This window comes from Ctenopharyngodon idella, chromosome 5 (assembly GCF_019924925.1).
Source record: "Ctenopharyngodon idella isolate HZGC_01 chromosome 5, HZGC01, whole genome shotgun sequence".
Lineage (NCBI taxonomy): Eukaryota > Metazoa > Chordata > Actinopteri > Cypriniformes > Xenocyprididae > Ctenopharyngodon > Ctenopharyngodon idella.
The window spans coordinates 38,044,439-38,060,446 of record NC_067224.1 but is presented as its reverse complement, the minus strand read 5'-3'; the positions used below and the strand labels follow the sequence as shown (position 1 = coordinate 38,060,446).

Genomic DNA, 16,008 nt, shown 5'->3' with positions numbered 1-16,008 from the left:
GTGCCATTGACCAACTGAAACCTGGTCTAAAGTCAATGGCGCAATATTTGTTTTGTTATTTAAAGAGCGCGTTAGTAATACGCGCCTATAGGTGGGTGCACAACTCGCTTGCACTCTGCTTATTACACACACAGGGATGCACAGCAATACACAAACATGAAAAATATTAAAAATAAAAGGATTACAATTTTAAAGATTATTATTGTGTGCATAAAGATAAAAATGCTTTGGTGAAATCCGCCTTGTACAGTAGATGGTCTCGCGCGCATTAACCTTGCGCAAGAGCAGATCCGTTTCCTCGCAAGAGAAGAGTTCAGTTTTTCAACTTGCAAATTCCGCCATGTAAATAGCGAATCCGCCATGGCGCGAGCACAACAGGCTTTTAAAGGGAATGGGAGATGAGACTCTGATTGGTTTATTGCACGTTACGCCCAAAACACACCGATTACTCATTAAGAGAATAGAGACAACCTTTTTAGACCATGCGCCTGGAGCACCGACCATTTTTCCCGTCCTTAAACTAGGAAAAGTGGATTTGAACACGCCTTAAGTGCACTTGCGCCGTGCGCTTTAGACCATGTGCTTAGATCGTTAAAATATGGCCCTTAGTCACTGAATCATTCATTCAAGAGAATCGTTCAAAAACACTGATTCATCCAGTAATGAAACAAGTGAAGTCTTTATAAGTGAGTCATTGAATCATTCATTCAAAACGATTTTTTTTTAAATAAATCAAATTAATTAAATGTTTTAAATAGACGGAAGCAATTAAAAAAAAAAAAAAAAAAAAAAAAAAAAAAAACAGAATGTGTAGTAAATTAGTCTAGTAATTACATGTTATTTTGTTTAGTTGTCTATTCAGAATCATGGGAGAATCATGATCTCTATTTTAAACCAAAAAATTGTGATTCTCAATTTAGCCAGAATCGTGCAGAATCGTCAATTTAGCCAGAAGCCTCAACATATCCCAAAGTTTCACTCTTATGTTTCAAATATACATTACATGCTACTAATTCATAACATTTTTTTACTTTTTTTACTTTAACGTTAACCAGCACCATATTTTGACCAAAAATAATGATTTCATATCCAGATTTCACATGTGGTTCTGCAAATGATTCTTCATGAACATTTCATTTTAAAGAAAATATAGTCATTGGCGATACGTTGTTTGGGTATAAAGATACTAAAACAAATGAAAATAAATATTGAAAATAAATTAATATTAAATAAAAAATATTATTTATTAATTTGTAATAGTATAATGTAAATAAGAAAAAAATAACTCCATATATATATATATATATATATATATATATAATTTTTTTTTTTATTATTATTATTTCCATGGTAATGTCGTAGCCGAATGAAATATCACAAAGTAGACCATTAGAAATGTCAAAGATCATGCCTTCCCAGGGAAGGCATTATGAACTGAAAAAAAAAAAAACTTGAAGGAAATGTAAGTCAATTATAATAAAAGTATTTGCCAAATACATTAATGTACAACTTTAAAAACTAAATTACTAGAAACACGACCGTAAATGACTACATTTGACAAAATACAGTGAAACATGAAACAATGACCTGCACACCTGTGATGTTATCCAATAAGTTTCTGAACTTATTACACTTTGATTACAAAGATTACCAAGACAAACTTTTTCTGTGCACAATAAGACCAGGAATATGTATTAAAGAGAGAGTTCACCCAAAAATTACAATTTTGTCATCATTTACTCACCTTCATGTTGTTCAAAACCTGTATGAATTTCATTCTTCTGTTGAACACAAAAGAAGAATTTTCATTTTTTGGTGAACTATCCCTTTAAGAAAGTAAACAGGGTCACATCTGACTTCATGTTGACTTTAACTGTCAAGCAACTATTGGGAAGACATTTCATATTTAACCTTGAAAGCGTAGCAATATAACAGTCGGGGTCCCCCAAGCGTGTATATTTGAAACCGTAATCATCTGAACATGTTCTTCCACCCTTCTGCAATATCTCAAATAAGTCACATCATGGATATGCTCAGCATACTTAATTACAGAACCCTGTTGCCCAGCCCAGCAGAAGGCTCTCAAAAACTAATTGAGTCACGGTAAAAAATTGGAGAGGTCCTGTATGAATAATTAATGAAGGCCAGAGCCTGATTTCTCACCATACAGTTGGCTTATTATCAATGCAGATGTGAGGCACATCCATTTATCCTGAAACTTTAAAAAAAAAAAAAGGATGTACACCACAAAAAAGTGTGAACACAGTGAAGAGAGTGAGGATGGGTGTGCCAGTTAATATTCAAACATGCAAGACCCGAAAAATGCTCTACAAAAGCATGTGAACGCGAATGCTTCTAGCTCTATAAGCATCTTGCTGCAAGTTTACTCTTTCAGATAAACGACTGTCACAGCAACCATCCAGAATACGGTAGCATCACACTACAAATCACTCAACACCTTTGTAACATTAGCAAATGAATGCAGCACTTGTTGTTGGAGCTTGATTTCTGTTTACTATAGATAGAGAACATCATAAATCATCATCATCATCAACACATTGTGTGGAATCCAGATGGTATTACTGGCTTATTTCATTGTGTCCAGGTGAGGCTTCTGGGAGCTTGGGGAGTAAAAATGTAATTTAAAGTAAGAGAAATGAAATTGTTCAATGCTCCAGGGACATTTTGCAGCCAGTTGGACTTGATAGATTCTCTACATACACACATGCCCAAATCCACTTACATACACACACACACACACATACACACACACACACACACACACACACACACACACATGAAAACATGTAGAATGCTTAAAGGAACAGTCTACAAGAAAAATTTCAAATTAAAAATTCAGTCAATATTTTGCTCACTTCCAAGCCTGTAAGCTCTTATTTTTTCCAGGCAAAGTGAAAGAAGAAATTTCACACTCCTCAGTCTTTTCCATGCGATGATAGTTTGTAGAGTGAAATAAAATTTCCTGATAAATATACACTCTAAAAAATGTTGGGTTGTTTCAACTCATGTTTGGGTCAAATATGGACAAACCCAAACGCTGGTTTAATTTAAGTTAATTTTTAAACCCAACTTTTGGGATTGTCCATATTTGACCCAAACATGGGTTGAAACAACCCAGCATTTTTTAGAGTGCACTGTACACCCTAACGCTCAAAATAATTAATTGGTTTAAGTAGGACAAACTTAACTTAAACAAATTAGTTCAGTCTAATTAACTTTTGAGTATTTAGCACTTTCTTTTTCTTACAAGTTCACAGAACTGATAAATTTTAAAGAAACTGAACTGTTTCATTGTTTTGAATTTTATGAACTTATTTCTTTTAATTTAGAAGAACTTAAGTTTAACTGAAACTGGGCTGGGATTTCTATTTCCCAGCATGCTTTGGCCATGGCACTCAAATAGGTCAGTAAATGCTAAAATTAAGCATTATATAGCGTTTTTTTTTTTTTTTTTTTTTTTTTTGTACAAGATTAATGTTAAGTGGGAGATTTAGTAGTGCTTAATGTTTTGTTATGCTAATTCAGAAGAGTTTCTGTTAATGTGGGTTTTTGGTGACAAGTGGTGCATGCAGCTTGGTTTGAGAGCAAGTATTTGCATGTACAACTGATTGCCTCAAATTTTTTGAGTTTTGCCAACTTATTTGAGTTTACAGTGTGTATAAACATGGTTATTTTGTATTTAAAACACATTTGGTTTATTAATAATATTGCATAAAACCAGTGTTGCCAATTTAGCGATTTTTTCACTAGATTTAGTGACTTCCCCTCCCCTTTTGAGACTTTTTTCAAAAGTTTAGGGACAAATCTAGCAACTTCTTGGACAAACCTTATCTAGATTCATATTTATACAGATCAATCTAGTGACATTTAGCTACCAGCTTTAGCTACTTTTAATTGAAAGCAGTTGGCAACACTGCATAAAACTTGTTTCATTTATGTATGACTGACAATATGCATAATATTATGTTTATTAGTTTGTTAAAACTGTATCATCCAAATGGATGGAAATTTAGTTTCTTAAACACAGGCCTACATATTTTGAGCACGCCATTTGTGCATTATATTTAAAGTCCTCTGAAAGTCATACGAAAGCTTTGTGAAAGAAACAGACCAAAATTTGTTATTCATGGATATTCATCCCCTCCAGTGAGCTGTCAACTTGAGAGCTGGATCACTGAGTCTATTAGAATTTAAGTTTTGGTTCTTTTCAATGAACAGTTTGGTCTGTTTCACAAACCAGACTGATCTGGTTCTCCACTCCAACTCAATAATCAGTAACAATGGATATGGTGTTAAGAGCTCACTGGAGGGTTAAATTATTAGTGAATAAATAGGTAACACTTTAGTTTAGGGTCCAGTTCTCATTATTAACTAGTTGCTTATTAGCATGCATACTAGGATATTGGCTTTACTGGTACTTATAAAGCACATATTAATGCCTTATTCTGCACAACTATATTCTGGACCCTAAACTAAAGTGTGACCAATAAATAGTTTATTTTTCTGTCTGTTCCTCATTCAAAGGTATCATATGACTTCAAAAACTTGATATGGACTAACTTTTGTGGCATTTTGGTCACAGGTTCGAAACGACATGAGGGTGATTCAATGACAGAACTTTCATTTTGGATAAACTATTCCTTTACCATGGGGAACATTTTCCCTTCATTGCACATGCTTCCTCTGCAGAAACCCAAATGAGAGAGAGAGAGAGAGCTAGTAAAAGAAGACATAATTGAACTACAGTGCATTATCAAATATTAATCTTTATCTTGCCATCTCCTTCACAAATCATACACACGTTATCTACATTCAAATCAGGTGAACTTTGCTCAAGACTGTTCAACTGCAAATGATAATTTCTTCATCATTTTGCTGCATTCTTGTGATAAGGTGCTGATTACTGCTTTTTCACAGACAAAGTCACAATGTCCCCTGTCATCTTATTCCTATAATTAAAAACCAGTGAAGTGGGTTTGGCAAGGGGGAAAAGGTCAGTATTGGAAAAAAGGACACAATTCAAGGAGTCAGGACCCCAGTTAATCGAGCTGCCATAATAGAGATAAAACTCCAATCTATCACTGATATACCATAGAAACATTTAACATAGGATGACAGTGTGTTTGTACAACATTATCATTTGGAACTAATTTAGATTGCCAGTAGTGAGAGACTGCAATAATGATATAAACAATACATTGTTATAATTCTAGCTCAATTCATGCATTTATTGAAATCTAATTATGGAGATGTCAGACACCAGCTTTTCAACTGACACCATTTATTCGGTACCTGCAGTGAATGGACAAAGAGTTCAGTGCTAATTAAAACACTGACAACCATATAGCATTGTTTTACCAATTCTCTAATTAAACACAAGTGTCGTTTATTAAGGGAACCCTCTCATTTTTCCTGATCTAAAAGCATGCATCATAGAAAAGAGTATTTTCATTGCTAAAAAAAGTCCCCAAACTATGGAAATTAAACTACAAATTAAACTAAAAAAAAGGGGTAAATCAGACATAAAAGTAATTCAGGGGACCTGTTACCACAACTTAAATAAATGCATGTTTGCAAGTTAAAATTCTAATTTATTGTTTTAATTAAACCTTTTAAGTTGCAAACATTATTTTGTAGCGTTCTGTTGACATAGTAATGTTGATCATTACATCAACTTAATATCGTCTGTAATTTAAACTCAAATTTCTGCATTAATTGGCTTTTTGTAAAAATTAGGTTGTAGTAACTTAATAAAATTGTCTTGATAACTTCAGAAATTAGGCAGTGGATTTCTAGTTCCCAGCATGCTTTGCATAGGACTGGATAAGGAGAATAAATGTAGAAATGAAGTGTTAATTTATTTGATTTTAAAGAAGGGAAAGACCTGTTAGAGTTTAATGCTGTTATGTTTGACATTTAAAAGAGTTTCTGTAATGTTGAAGTTTTTGTGACTGTGACAATGTGACAATGACTGTGCTAATGCCAGTGACAAGTAATATCTTACTTGTTCCTAAATAGGCTATGCTAGCGCTATGATAGCTGTTGATTTTAACTGAAATAGATAAGATTAGGCCTAATTGGTTCCAGGGCTACAGCTCTGAAAGTTGGAGCGACTTAATTTTTTTGAGTAATAAACTTAAAAAAAAAAATGTGTTTATGCACCAAATTATTAAGTTCCTCTAACTCAGTGTAGCTTGTTGGTTGAACGTAAATTCACTCAAAGTTGTCATAACTCAAAAAAACTGATGCAAACTGTTGTGTTCATTTGTTGTTGTTGTTGTTGAGCCAACACATTATTTTTTTAGAGTGTACTGTGACTTTAACAACACCTATTTAGTATTCAGCACTGGGTGGCAATGTTGTTACTCATTTCTATAGATGCACAGAATATTTTATGAATATTTTATTGGTAACACTTTACAATAAGGTTTCATTAGTTAACATTAGTTAACCACTTTAGTTAACATTTAGAATAACATTAACTAAGATTAATAAATGCTGTAGAAGTATTGTTCAATTTCAACATTTACTAATACAACATTAGTTGTATGCACTGTGAACTAACATGAACAAACAATAAAAGATTTTTATTAAGTAACATTTACAAAGATTAATAAATACTGAAACAAATGTATTTCTCATTGTTTGTTTATGTTACATTAACAAATGTTAACAAATAAGACCTTATTGTAAAGTGTTACCTTTTTATTTTATAGTAATTTTATGAATTATTACAATTTAAAATACTGTTTTCTATTTTAATATATTTTAAAATGTAATATATTCCTGTGATAGCTGAATTTTCAACAGCTTCAGTGTCACATGATCTCATGAAACATTTTTGAAAACAGTTGTGCTGTAATCTAAATGTAAAAAAAATAATAATAGACATGCAAAATTACATTGCATGCAATATCCACTGATACTGACAAAATTAAAAGAAAATCTCCAGTAATGGCCCAGTAACCAATATAGAACCAATATCTTGTGCAGCCAATCAATCATATACTCATAATCAATCATAAACAAGGTAATTAATGTCAGTGACATAAAATTAAATTGCCATGCTTTTTGGTGCAAGAATTCTTGACAGAAATTATAAGGGACTTAAAAATACCACATTTGACTAAGCAAACCAGTGTAGAGTTACAATGTGAAAAACTAAATCAGAACATTATTTATCAGTATGCTACAAGCAGCTTGAAAGGATAAAATATGACCGACACAGGACTGAGGAACTGCAAGTCTCAGATGTCTTCATGCTCCTCACACAGCAGTACACTAGAATAAAAAAGCCGTATCCTACTGCAAAGCTCATGTGGGATCAGGTGTTAACCCCCAGACGGTCTTCTCCACACATGTTAGCTCAACGGCAGAATAGAGCAAATAACCATTTACAGACCTGTACAGAGAGCCTGTTGAGTCCTGAGCATCAGACTCTCAAAATTTGCAGACAAGAACAGCTCAGGTTCTTGTCGACAGGAGTACCGTGGCAGAACAAAACTAAAGTCGAACATTGGGGACTGCAAACACAGAGTATCCAAGAGATGGTAAAATTATTCATGAAGGGCTTTACACTTAGGTTCATCTCTCATGATTTAAAGGCAACAGGAGCCTCCATATGAAGGGGAATACACAACCATGCTCAAGATGTTGAAGTGTCTTTATAGAACCATGTCAAGAATCCTGATGAAAAATGACATGTAGTACTCTTGTGTTCTGGTTGACTCTTTCCTTTGAACTTTGATCTTATGCATATGAACAGCATATTCCCTCTGAGGCCTATTAGTTCTTTGATGAACATATGCTATTGAATAATCTCATCCCAGTTGGTCCTACAATTTTCTAGATTTCTAAATCCAGTGTATTCCAGAGAATTTGACTGAGAAGTGTAAGATTCAATGGTGAAATCAACTTTATATTTTAAGTCAGCTCTTTTATTACATTTTTAAAGATACTATGAGCTATTCCAGTTAGTTCTTGTTAGTAGATCCAATCCTGCACAGCAGGGAAAAAAAAAAAAAAAACTACATAATAGTAAGCAGTATCCCAGAAGGCTCACTTTTGCCAGTTTGCTGATTACGCTAATAAATGTGCATTTTTATTCAATGCAAGTATATTTAATCACATTTTTTTGCATTCCAAGTATAGGCCTCCAGGTCCAGATGGAATCTGCAGACCTTTTATTTTTTCATTTTCTGCATTGATTTGGGAAAATCTGCAGAATTTAAATATTGTAAAATGTGTTAAACAGAGCTGAAAGTATACGCTTATTGGTAGCTCAAAGCATTAGGAAATTGACCAAAATACTAAATAGATAAAAATGCAAGGAGTAGAAAATGTGCAGAACAGGCATTCCAATACAGACCAGATATCATTGTCAAAAAATAATATATGATATGGTATACCCATTACTTTAAAACAGTAGCACTTATCCCCGAAACTCCTGAGTCTCTTGTAACATTATGAATGGATTTACTTCTGATCACTAATGCATCCTTGCTGAATAAATAGATCAAAAAATCTTACTGACCACAAACTTCTAAACGCCAGTGTATATAAAACAAACAGACCACAGTATGTTCAGATTACATTTCACACACAAACTAACTGTATAGAAGATTTAAGACAGAAAAACACACATACATGATCACACCAAAACGAAGCACTGCCCTAACATAACGTGACAGTTCTGTACAGTACAGTTTGACTACTGTACAGACTAATGACACTTCAAAGACACCCACCAACAAAAACATGACACCAAATGCTCAAGCTAGTCAAGTATTCACTTCAATAAACCCACTATAAGCAATAGCTAATTGAGAAAACCCACAAAAAAAGCACTTACCTAATTATTTGGCATGAAAACCATAGTTAAACATATCCCATCCCTCTCTTTGCGTAGGCTATATGTCACATATTGCTTAAAGGTGCAGTGTGTAAATTTTAGTGGCATCTATTGGTGAGGTTGCGAACTGCAACCAACGGCAGCTCACCCCTCCCTTTCGAAGCAAAATAGAGAAGCTACGGTGGCCGTCTGGTCGACACAAGTCAAAGATGTCGTTGTCTGAGACAGCAGAGAGTAGCCAGTCAAGCAATGAGGTTTCTTCTTACTTCTAACAAAGAATGGTCTCTGCTTCTAATAAACCAGATGACTGCTACTACTACTTCTTCTTTGTGCGTATTCAACGTAGTGACGATGCAAGTTGCCTCTAAAAACACGAACGATTTAGAAGAAGAACAACAACATAGTGATGAAATGCGCTCTGTAGTTTGTCCGTTTAGGGCTACTGTAGATGCCGGCACAAAATGACGACTTGACATGGAGGGGGGACCCGCGGTGTATGTAGATATAAATGGCTCATTCTAAGGTAATAAAAACATAACGGTTCATTATGTAAGGTCTTTTTACACCACTGAAAACATAGTTATGTATATTATATTGCATTTCTGTCAATAGATCTTCCTAAATTTTACACATTGCACCTTAAAAAGACTACACCTGCCACATACAAATACACTAATTTGATTGGCTGATGAATGTGTATGAATGTGCATATTATGAATGTAATCCAAACATACTACATTTGCCATGTTGTCATTATCATGTGACCTACCAGTGTCAGCTGCTTCGCTTCACTGCCATTCATAAATCCTCTCCTGTGGCCTCATGGGATTGTAAAGTGTCCATCGTGCACACTTCAGAACCTCGATGGAGATTAGGTCTTCCGGGTACTTCTTACCTACTCTTTTATGAATACTGTGAAATCATTTCACCTACTATTTTTCGACCTACTATATAGTAGGGAAGAATGCGATTTCGGATGCAGCCTACACCAAACGCGACGCGATGCTGCGACACGCCATAAAAGGTATCTTTTCCAAACAGAGTTTTAGAAACGGTCTCTATTTTTCTGCGACGTCGCGGCTGGAACAACAACAAGTATGGCAATGATAATCTCACGTACTGTAATGTGCTTTATTTATTGTTAAAACCGTCTAATGTCCATTTGAATATCATTTGGTGGTCTCAGCTTTGTAGCCGTACTGAAAGTAACCATGGCTAGTTCACCTCAGATCGTGAAAATAAATAAATGGGCACAAGAACATTCAAACTGTCAACTCATTGTGAACAAACAAGTGTATTCTATGACAAAGATTGTTTCAGTCAATCAGGATGTACTTTAAATAATGTTTAAAATAAATGTTTTTGATTATGTGGCCGACTCATCCATTTAACGGGGCTTACATCGCCCCGTAGAGTACATTACAGCCGTCACCGATAAGAAAGTCTCTGATTGGCCTTTTTAACAGTATTAAAATTGATACTCTAAATAGCCTATAGACTATAATAAATGAATAATAATAGTGAATAATAATAAAGTATAACTATTTTACACTTTAAAAGATTGTTAGAGTATTTTTAGAATAATTTGAGTATTTCAAATAATGTCACAATGAAATAACCTTTAATGGTTCTAAAACAGCATTCGTTTTGCTTATGTAAAATATGATTTCATATTAATTTCTGTTGATTTGGGTATGACCTTGACATTGTTTTAACATGTTTCAGGAAGTGGAATTTGTGCTCTGCTAATGTACGGTATATAGTAGCCTACATCTCTTGCATTTCAATTATGATCTTGTGTCTCCCATTTGTCACTGATATGTGTTTGTGTTGTCAAGAAGCTCCAGTGTATTGAAGAAGCTCTTTATAATCATGCACTTTGATGTGTTGCCTCACCTTTCCTTATACCTTTCAGCTTTTGTCTTTCCCCCTTTCCTGTTTATGCCTCGTTCTGTAATCCATCCATTACAGGTCTCATTTTGTCTCTGTTTCTTCCTTTGCCAGGCGTTCCTCTGGAGAGCTTGGATTTGCTGCTTGGTTTTTCCTTCCCACAAGCTTCTGCACATGGGTCCTACCAAGTGGATTTGAACAATTCCCTTTTCTCAATACCTGACCTTGAGTTTGTTCTTTACTGCCACTGTTTTTGAAGTGGAGGGAACTGTTCTCTCTCTTGAAGATTTCTATAACCCTGGAAGAATGGAAAATGATCTAGTTCTTCCGATTTTCGATTAGTGCTTCTGTACATGTCGCTGCATGTGACATGGCCTCTGTTTCACCTTGCAGAGGATGTGATTGACGGTGGAGCTGAGAATTCCTTCTTATAGGAAAAGTTTTTTTTTTTTTTTTGTCTAATTCCAGCTCATTTCCAATGCATACAGCTTCCTTTGTAGGCGAAAGCTTCCTGCTACCTTTATTTCACAGATGATTTACAGAGATATGTCATATATAAATAGTTTTTTCTGTCTTTCTTGCTTTTCTGTCATATATGTGGCTGCATCTCGTATTGATTGATGGAACAAATTCTTAATATAAACGATAAGCTTTTGTCAGATTTGTTCCTCTGTGCCACACGAGATATCAGCACTGCAGAAACCTGTGTGAAGCTCATTTCTATTCTTCACACTTAGTCGGCTAGCTTTTTATTTATTTCCTTTTGAATGCTTTCATTTCAAATTGTTATTTTTTTTTTTATTGCTTTTTTTCTTTCAAACCCTGGCCTAAGAGCTTTGAATGAACAAACTAAGTGAGTAACAAATACACAGACAACCTGGATATTGGTATAATGTCTCAATGTTTGCAAAACCCTCAATTCTTCATACATTTTCTGATTGAGAAAGTGTTGGGAAATCTTACTTTTAAAATTAATGTTACACTGATCTATAATAGAGAATAAACACTCTTAGAAGAAAAGGTTCTACTGTGTAAAGGGTTCTGTCAGGCACTTCATATACAACTTTTAGGGATTCCCATCATAGGATCAATTTATAGATTTAATTATAGTTAATTAATTTGGTTTTATTTCATTTTTTATTTTGATTACATTTTTTTTTACTTAAACAGATCATAAACATACTTTATCACTACAAAAAATTAAAACATAGTTGTATAAATAATGTTATGAGATTCAAGGGTTAGTTCACCAAAAAATGAAAATTCTGTCATTAATTACTCACCCTCATGTCATTCCACATCTGTAAGACCTTTGTTCATCTTCAGAACACAAATTAAGATATTTTTGATAAAATCCGATGGCTCAGTGAGGCCTCCATTGCCAGCAAGTTAATTTCCTTTTTCAATGCCCAGAAAGGTACTAACAGTTCATGTGACTACAGTGGTTCAACCTTATTATTACAAAGCGACGAGAATACTCTTTGTGCTGCAAAAAAACAAAATAACGACTTTATTCAACAATATCTAGTGATTGTCGATTTCAAAACACTGTTTCATGAAGCTTCGAAGCTATACGAATCTTTTGTTTCGAATCAGTGGCTCGGAGCGTGTATCAAACTGCCAAAGTCACGCTAACCATTAAATTGCTAAACACTTATGACGTGACGAAGCCTCGTTTACTGAAATCACGTGACTTCACGTGAAATCAAAAGATTCGTAAAGCTTTGAAGCTTCATGAAGCAGTGTTTTGAAATCACTCATCACTAGATATTGTATTGATCCCCAAAACTCTGAATAAAGTCGTCTTTTTTTCTTTTTCTTTTTTTTTTTGGCGCACAAAAAGTAAACGACTTTATTCAGAGTTTTGGGGATCAATACAATATCTAGTGATGGGTGATTTCAAAACACTGCTTCATGAAGCTTCAAAGCTTTACGAATCTTTTGTTTCGAATCAGTGGTTCGGAGCGCCAAAGTCACGTGATTTCAGTAAACGAGGCTTCGTCACGTCATAAGTGTTTAGCAATTTAATGGTTTGCGTGCCTTTGGCAGTTTGATACACGTTCCGAACCACTGATTCGAAACAAAAGATTTGTAAAACTTCGAAGCTTCATGAAGCAGTGTTTTGAAATCGACAATCACTAGATATTGTTGAATAAAGTCGCATAAAAAGTATTCTCGTTGCTTTATAATATTAAGGTTGAACCACTGTAGTCACATGAACTGTTTTAAATATGTTTTTAGTACCTTTCTGGGCACTGAAAAAGGAAATTAACTTGCTAGCAATGGATTTTATCAAAAATATCTTAATTTGTGTTCCGAAGATGAACAAAGGTCTTACGGGTGTTTAACGACATGAGGGTGAGTACTTAATGACAGAATTTTCATTTTTGCGTGAACTAACCCTTTAATATTTCAAATATACATTTCTGAATAAAGAAATATATAAAAAAATAATAATTAAATAATAGACCTACTTTTAAATGGGAAATTAAAACCGCCAGTAGATGGCGTAAAGTTTTTATTTAGGATGGATAGTGTGCACATTGAGATGCAGGCACTGTTTTTTGAATCATTTTTGAGTGGCTTATTGAATCATTGACTCGCCTGAATCGTTCAAAAACATGGATTCATTCAGAAACGAAACACCCACTGTGTGTTGCTTGGAGAAGCGTAATAGTCTAGAAAACGAACAGTGGCATCGCCAGTATTTTGAAGCTTTAGTATCGCGATACTTCCCTTGTACCGGTATACGGTGCGACATACCCCCTTAAACATGTTTTCCTAGTGATAGATCAGTGGATACAATATTGTGTTACTCATTATAAAAAGGAACTGATTAGCCTACTTCAAGCTGTGTCTAATTTTGAGTTCTGAAAGTTAGAACACCATATAAAACTATTTTATGTCAAAAGATCAAGGAAAATGCATTTTTCATGATGTGACCTCCACTATGTGACTGAGAAATAAATATAGAGGACTTTAACTTTTCTAAAACCTCCAACTCAGGGCATTTTCTGACAAAAACTTTTTCACCCAGGGACTGAAACTCTCCTGACTTTTATCTTCTATTTGATACCAAGATTAAACCTGTATGCTAGGAAAAGAAAATCTTTGAATAAATGTACTTGTGGAAACAAACCCCATATGAGAGAGTACTTTGTCTTCCAGATTCCTCCTGAGCTCTCTGATTTGATTTCTCGGGATGCTTTTGTTTCTGACATTTTCTAGAAATAAAGTGGCAGCTCAGGCGCTTTGTTGGAGAAACACCTGGCGCTGAGAGAAAACAAACAAACACAATAAAAACGGAAATGTTCCAATCAGACAGCTAAAAAGACACAAATTAGTCAAATGATATATGAGTAGCTTTCATCTGCTCTGTTTCCCCCATATTCTCCTACCAGGTTTTACTCTGTGGTGGTTTTAAATTGTAATAATATTTCACAGTATTACTGTTTTACTGTATTTTTGATCAAATAAATGCTGCCTTGGTGAGCTGCGTTGTAAGAGACTTTTTTCAAAAACATTAAAAAAAAACAAAAAAAAACTGACCACATATTTTTGAAAGGTATATATTGCATTATCATGTTCTTTATGCAATATATAGCTTATGTATTTTACTGGACATTACACACATATTCAGATATTTTTAAATATTTGTCTATAATGTTTGTTGTTTCACAGCTCAAACTGGAGCATCTGGGCATTGTGTATGAAAAAGACGGATTATGAGCATCATGGGGGCTTTTGATTACTTTAGCCCCCAAACCATTCAAGATAACATTGATTTATGTGACCGAGTAGAAAATATGTGTTTTCTATAGCCTGTGGGAGAGAAATGAGAAGAGAAAGGGGACCCCGTTGAGGATTAATAGGGAGTGCTATCATTTGTACACAAGTTTGCCCCAGTCTCCAATCTGGAATCTAACTGCATGTGGAAAAAGCACCAGAAATAGATGGATCCTGGCTGCCACTTAACAGCCTACAGTTATAATAGCAGGCACCCATGAGATCAAATCCCATCAGTGTTATTTATTTACAGTATTGTTGGTTCAATAGCTCATGGTTGAAGTCCCGAAGGTTTATTCAGTATAAATGAACATACACCTATCTAGTATGTGCCTCAGCACATGGAAAGACATATATGAATATTATCATTTTGGTTTGCAGAGAATATTTCATGCAATATTTCCAATACCAGAACATCTTCCATGGTCTAACAGAGAAATATCACAAGTATTGTGAAGATTTCATCATCAGTAGCTTGTGTCAATGGCTATCACTTGGACAGTCATTCCATTGCTATTGATTTTTGAGAATTTCATAGTTGAAATGAGATATTAAAATTCTGACCATACTGAAGGTAGCGCCCCAGTTCCTGGTGTCAGCACCAATCCAAACCACCTTTTTTTTGCAGCGGAGAAGCTCTTGATGACTATACAAATAGTCAATAAATTTGACTTGAAGTAATGTTTTTTTATCCTTAAAAAAAAGTAGGCCTATCAGTTTCCCAAAAAACACTGTGGCTGTGAATTTTGCACTTCTCACAGTTTTAATTAGTTTGTGAATGGAATGGAGTTGTTTGTAAAGTTCTTGCCCTTGAAAATGAGAAAATAACAAAGAAAGAATGAGAGCAGGAGAAAGACTGAAACCGAGAGAGGGGATTTATTTTTTTTCTCTTTGAACGAATATGACATTGAATCAGTGCTCTGCTTCGATTCGTCTCTTGTTTATCACAATGGACTCTATTATGAGATTGATCCACCGGCCGCAATGAAGCACTAAAGCACTATTTAAAGAGAGTCGAGCTCCTTTCTGTGTTTATTAATTGAGGACGTGCCACAGCTATGTAAACAACCCGTTTGTTCGATGTTAACCTTGTGTATTCTTTGAGATTAAAGTCATTGCCTCTCAACTCTGTTCTTCCTTTTCTGTTGTCTCTTTGTTCTCTGCAGTTTACCATCAGATATCTATTAAGTCGGATCCACTTTGTTGCTTATTCTGGCCATGAACTGCCCCTTTAGCGATTATTTGACCAACATGTACACCAAAGCGACCAACCACAGTTAATTTTGTTTTAATGTAATGTTTAGGGCTGTTTGTCTGAAAAATTTGATACAATAATATATTGACTAACAAAAATAAATAATAAAACTGTTGTGTGAAATGCTTTACTCAAATGAATAGATGAGCTCAAAGGCAGAAACAAGGTAAAATAACAATTGGTTTAGTATTGTTTATTTTATTTT

General features: G+C 34.5%; 1 long non-coding RNA gene across 1 annotated transcript; it reads left to right on the top strand.

The window, feature by feature from the left end:
* Positions 1-9,723: 9,723 nt before the first annotated feature.
* Positions 9,724-11,782, top strand: LOC127513230 (uncharacterized). Its single transcript, XR_007930365.1, has 2 exons — positions 9,724-9,896; positions 10,877-11,782. It is a non-coding gene; the product is annotated as an uncharacterized LOC127513230 (long non-coding RNA).
* Positions 11,783-16,008: the final 4,226 nt, after the last annotated feature.